Here is a 5,764-nt window from a genome sequence, read left to right on the forward strand (position 1 = left end):
TGAACTAGATTAGCAATTCTCTTTTTTTTTTTTTTTTTTTTTGTTGAGACGGAGTCTCGCTCTGTCACCCAGGCTGGAGTGCAGTGGCCAGATCTCAGCTCACTGCAAGCTCCGCCTCCCAGGTTCAAGCCATTCTCCTGCCTCAGCCTCCCGAGTAGCTGGGACTACAGGCGCCCGCCACCTCGCCCGGCTAGTTTTTTTTTTTTAGTAGAGACGGGGTTTCACCGTGTTCGCCAGGATGGTCTCGATCTCCTGACCTCGTGATCCGCCTGTCTCGGCCTCCCAAAGTGCTGGGATTATAGGCTTGAGCCACCGCGCCCGGCCTAGCAATTCTCAATATTTTCTACACTTATGGAAGATGACATTCACATGTGTAATACATTCCAAGTGGCATAACCAGACCTATGTGTAGTTCTCTGGCAGGAATCTACCTTTTTTTTTTTTTTTTCTTTCACTAAGAATAGCATATCAGAAGCTAGATGTCAAGGATAGTAACATTATTAAGGGGATAACCTTGAATTATTTCAATTGAAAGATATAGATAAAACAGGCATAGAAATACACATAGAAGTGTACCATAGATACAGCTATCATAGAAATAGACTGGCAGAAAATCTTGGTTATTTAACTAGTATTGCTAACAATTTACCTGCGACATAATTAATCACAAAAACTAGGATATCTGAAAACTATAGGCAAAAATACCAAAGCTGATCTTATACCTTGCTACTGTTCAAAATGTCTTCTACAGACCAGCAGGAGAGGTCTTACCTGGGAGCTTGTTAGACCTGCAGAATCTCAGCACCCACTCCAGACCTGCTGAGTCAGAATCTACATTTTAACAAGATCTCCAAATGATTCATAACCATATCAAAGTTTGAGAAGCACTGGCCTAGATAATGTTGAATTCCTTCTAAATGGAAATGTATGTAAAAATGACAGGACCAGATATGATGTCAGCATCTGCAATAAAACCTAACCATACATCCCTGCTTCCATGCCTCCGCAATTCTGGATGACCTTTCATCCTGTAAGTATAGCTATACCAAAGGAGGCAAGCTATTTTCTGGAGAGCAGTTGCTACTCAGCATTCAGTTGCTGATAGCTTGTTTCCACACAAAATTGCAATTTGTAACTCAGGATCTGCTCTAACTTTCAAGATTCCAAGCATTAGTTGTGACAGTTTTGATTTTGAGTTTTTATGCTCATACCCATTCTAATCCCCATAACTTTCGGCATATACCTAAAGATCTACTGGGAAAAGAAATTATAAAAATAAACTGGTACTATAATCTGAAAGATAACAGTGCTTCGAAACTTTTCATTATGTTGTCAAAAAAAGAAGAACGAAAATGGTGCTTTTAAGTGTTCAATACTTTATAGTGGCTTTCTAATACATCACCCCATGTCTGCAGTGTGATACCCAGTCTCAGTGTGCAGCAATGCATTACTTATGCGTGCATATCATGCTAATGATTTTCATCTTGTCCTTGGCAACTAATCTGGAAATGACTTTTCTACAGATTCCTTGATAAAGAAACAATGAGAGGAAATTTTTTCTTTGTGGAAAGATTGTGTCACTAATGCAAGAAGCCTACTGAAAAGTAATACACCTCATGATATACTGAATCTCACTTCCCTCATGTCTCTTTGCTTTTCTCTGTTTTTCTTTAAAGGAAATTTTTTCAAGATGCCTTTGAAAATGTTAGCAACCCAAGCCTAAATTTATAAACCCAATTTTTGTGGCTACTGTGTTCTCTACAGTCCTTCATTGTTTTGGTTTACAGTCCATGCATCTCAGTTTCTTGCTCATACTCAGAAGGGAAAACATCTTAATAATAGTCATAAGTGCCCCAAGAGCCATTTCTCATTAGTTGATGACAGGCCTTGTCATACTTAATACTTTCACTTTCCCATAAAAAAGTAAAATGAAAAAAAATTGGCTTTATTTCTGAAATACTTGGAAGTGTAATGGCAGGGAGAAATGGGAAATGGACTAATTCATGGCATGACTGATCCTAATAAGACTTAACCAAACAAGAGAGACAGAGATATATTGCCTGAGCCATGAAGTAATATTCTGTTTTGTTCCTTTAAAGTGCATATTTCTCAAAAAGCCAGATAAAATATACCATTTTGAGCACAATTTTCTAAAGAAACCATTTTCCATTGAGATAGGGGCTGATCTCCTTGAAAAGTAGTGTCCATCCACTGCAGGAGGATTTTCTATTAGGGCTAAGGCACTCATCTGCTGTAAAAGCTGTAGTCCCAAACAATCACTGCCTGATGGATGCACCTGTATTGATCTCTGATATTCACTAACGAGAGCATTTATCAAGTCCCTACTGTGTGCATCAGGAGCTAGGGAGAAACAAAGGACATCAGAAACATGATCTCCACATATGAAGTACTTTTCATCTAGTGCTAATTGGAGTCTGGAAAAATTGGGCCATTAGAGCCACTGAGATTGGCTGTTGAATGAAACATTCTTGGACAAATACGGCCAGCCTTACCTTCAGGGGACCATCTATGAGATGAGATTTCATGGGTACCAGGAAAATTACACTGTCCGAAAGAATATATCCCACAACCACTATCAGGTGCCTAAAATACCACCACCCCAATGTTACTCTGAGTATGTATAGACCACCTATTGCCATGACAACCCCCGAGGGAAAATGATCACACTGAGCAGTATTAACATAATTAGGAATACATCAGCATCTTCTCTTCAAACAGCATGTGAAGGGAAGAAGGTGGAAACATCAGGACACGGGGTCTCTCAATAAATCTTTAGGACACAAGAAGGAAGGAAAGAAAAAGGTCTTGAGGTCAGGCATGATGGTTCATGCTTGTAATCCCAGCACTTTGGGAGGCCAAGACAGACAGATCAGTTGAGATCAGGAGTTTGAGACCAGCCTGGCCAACATGGTGAAAACACTATCTCTACTAAAAACACAAAAACTAGCCAGGTGTGGTGGTAGGCGGCTGTAGTCCCAGCTACTTGAGAGGCTGAGGCAGGAAGATCGCTTGAACCCAAGAGGCAGAGGTTGCAGTGAGCTGACATCACGCCACTGCATTCCAGCCTGGGCAACAGAGACAGAGTCCATCTCAAAAAATAAAAAATAAAAAGGTCGGCTGGGTGTGGTGGCTCACACCTGTGATTACAGCACTTTGGGAGGCCAAGGCGGGCGGGTCATCTGAGGTCGGGAGTTTGAGACTAGCCTGACCAACATGGAGAAAACCCTCCTCTACTAAAAATACAAAATTAACCTGACATGGTGGTGTATGCCTGTAATCCCAGCTACTCGGGAGGCTGAGGCAGGAGAATCACTTGAAGCTTGGAGGTGGAGGTTGCAGTAAGCCGAGATCGCACCATTCCACTCCAGCCTGGGCAACAAGATTTAAACTCCATCTCAAAAAAAAAGGCCTTGAATTTGGTATCAGGATATATTATTAATATCTACCATCAAAGTCTACTAGCAGGTAAAATACTAGGAAGGGAGTCAAGTTAAACCTGACCCTCAGCACCTAGATGGAACAGTTCTTGGATCACGAATGTTTTTTAATGCATCTGGAGAATGTGAATTGAGATGCCAATAGCATTAGAGGAGACCAACTGTCACACATGTAGTGATGCGACAGTGCAGCGATAGTGAAGTCCTGCAACCATTAGCAACAGGTAATTTAAGTCATGTGTATTGAGTAAGATAAAGTTCAGCCACAAATATAGGAAAATAATAATGGTTGAATATGTCAGATAAAAGCTGTTTTTTGTTTTTGTTGTTTTTTTCACTTAAAAGAAGTCTAGAGCTAAGCAAAAGAGAGTTGGAACAGCAGCCCCACACTGTCATAAGGGACAAAGGCTCTTCATTCTTTCCTGTCATCTTATCTTGTGGTTCCCATGTTTTTTGTTGTGTGATAATCCAAGAAGGCTGTTGGAGCTCCAGCCATTACATCCACACTCCTGGTGAGCATCAGGCAAATGAAAGGATGACAAAAGAGCATCTTTCTTGACTAAGTTAGTTCCCTGTAAAAACAATTCTCAAAAGACCCAGATGAGACATTTTCTGGCTAGAACTTAGTGTCATGGTCACACCTAGATGCAAAGAAGACTTGAACATGCAACCATTTTTTCTGGATAGCAATACACACAGCCATAAATTCGGATTCTGCTGCATGGAGAGGGGATGGTGAAGAGTGGGGGAAAATTAACAGTCTCTCTATACTAAATTAAACCACATATATGAATATTTTTGTTTTCAGATGAACAAATTTACAGCAAGCCATTTATTCCATGTTCTTTTTTATAGTATTCTATGGTAAAGTCAGCAATTATAATCACAACTATCACTCAAACAGATTTTCTAAATCTTTGAACATCAAAGGCTGAAAGCCATCCAAGAGCACAGTCTGATAATCACTCTCTTAGCATTTTACAGTTCATGACTGCCTTTCTTATTTTGTCCCAGGTAACATATGTTAGGGGCGAGATATTATTATTCCATTTTATAGATGAGTAAACTAAGGTTCAGGGAGGTTATGACTGTTGCTTAAGGTAATTCAGCTTGGACATGGATCCAATCTACACGTTTGTTGCTTATTTGGCACGATTGAAGCTGCCTATAAGCCACTGCTGGACTCTGGTCATTTTAAAAGAGGACAACCAAGCTTCCCTGCACAATCAAGTCCTCTCAGCTAAGAGAAATTTATTCTGCCTTTGAAGAAAAATATTCTTGCAACTCTCGTTTGCATTGACAAAGTGCAGACAACAATGGAGAATCAGTTTGAGTGAATACCAGGAAGCCCTCCCTGTCAACTTCTTTTACTGTTTTTTCTACATGTGCAATCACCTCAGGTAGTTAATGTGAATGTTTGATTAAACAGACTTATGGGCCCTTTCATGTAGATAGTTATAAAAGGAGTAGCCATTCTATTACTCCAGCATCTTAGGATCAATCCCAAAGACCATTTGCCTTCACCCATCCTCTGCCTGAAGTCCCCTTCCCTGGCTGTTCTCCCTGTGGAGGAATTTTTCTCCACTTCAGTGCCTAGTTCAAAATTCGATATATGTGTGTATATATATATATATCCCTCCTGGTACCTATGGCAGAATGAATTCCTCTCTCGTACTTCTGCACTCACTCAACTTTCCAGAGAGTAAAGAGTATTGGCTCCAGCTGTGGACCTCCATTTGTCTGTGTCACCCGCCAGATGGGACAGGACCAGAATCCACTCCAGTGGTTCTCAATGTGGCCCTGGACCACCAGCAGCAGCATCACCTGGGAACTCATTAGAAATGAAAATTCTCCGGCCTACTTCAGACCTACTGAGTCAGCCTCTCTGGGGGCGAAGCCAGCCATCTGTGTTTTCACACGTCCTCCAGAGGATTGTGATGTATCTTGAAGTTTGACAACCATTGTTCTACTCCCTTTGACTCCCTCCTTTCTGTCACAGTGTCTGAATGTCTGAGTGGCTGCCATGAACTGTTTTGCTGGATCTGTTTAAACACAACCAACACATAGGCATGACTAAGACAGAACCAAACTCCATTGCTAGGTTTACGTCTGATTATTAGAGGTGAAATGCGTTAACCTCACTTGGTGGACTGGTTGTCAGAAAAGAAGAAAACTCTGTCGAATTACATCAGCCAGAATAAATTGCCAGCTGACATTCTTTGCATGTGGTAGTCACAAATACTATAAATCATTGACTGGAATTTGGCGACAGCTTTCTGGCCCCACCTCCCTGCAGACAACATCTT

The sequence above is a fragment of the Trachypithecus francoisi genome, unplaced genomic scaffold, assembly GCF_009764315.1.
Source record: "Trachypithecus francoisi isolate TF-2019V2 unplaced genomic scaffold, Tfra_2.0 Lachesis_group6, whole genome shotgun sequence".
NCBI lineage: Eukaryota > Metazoa > Chordata > Mammalia > Primates > Cercopithecidae > Trachypithecus > Trachypithecus francoisi.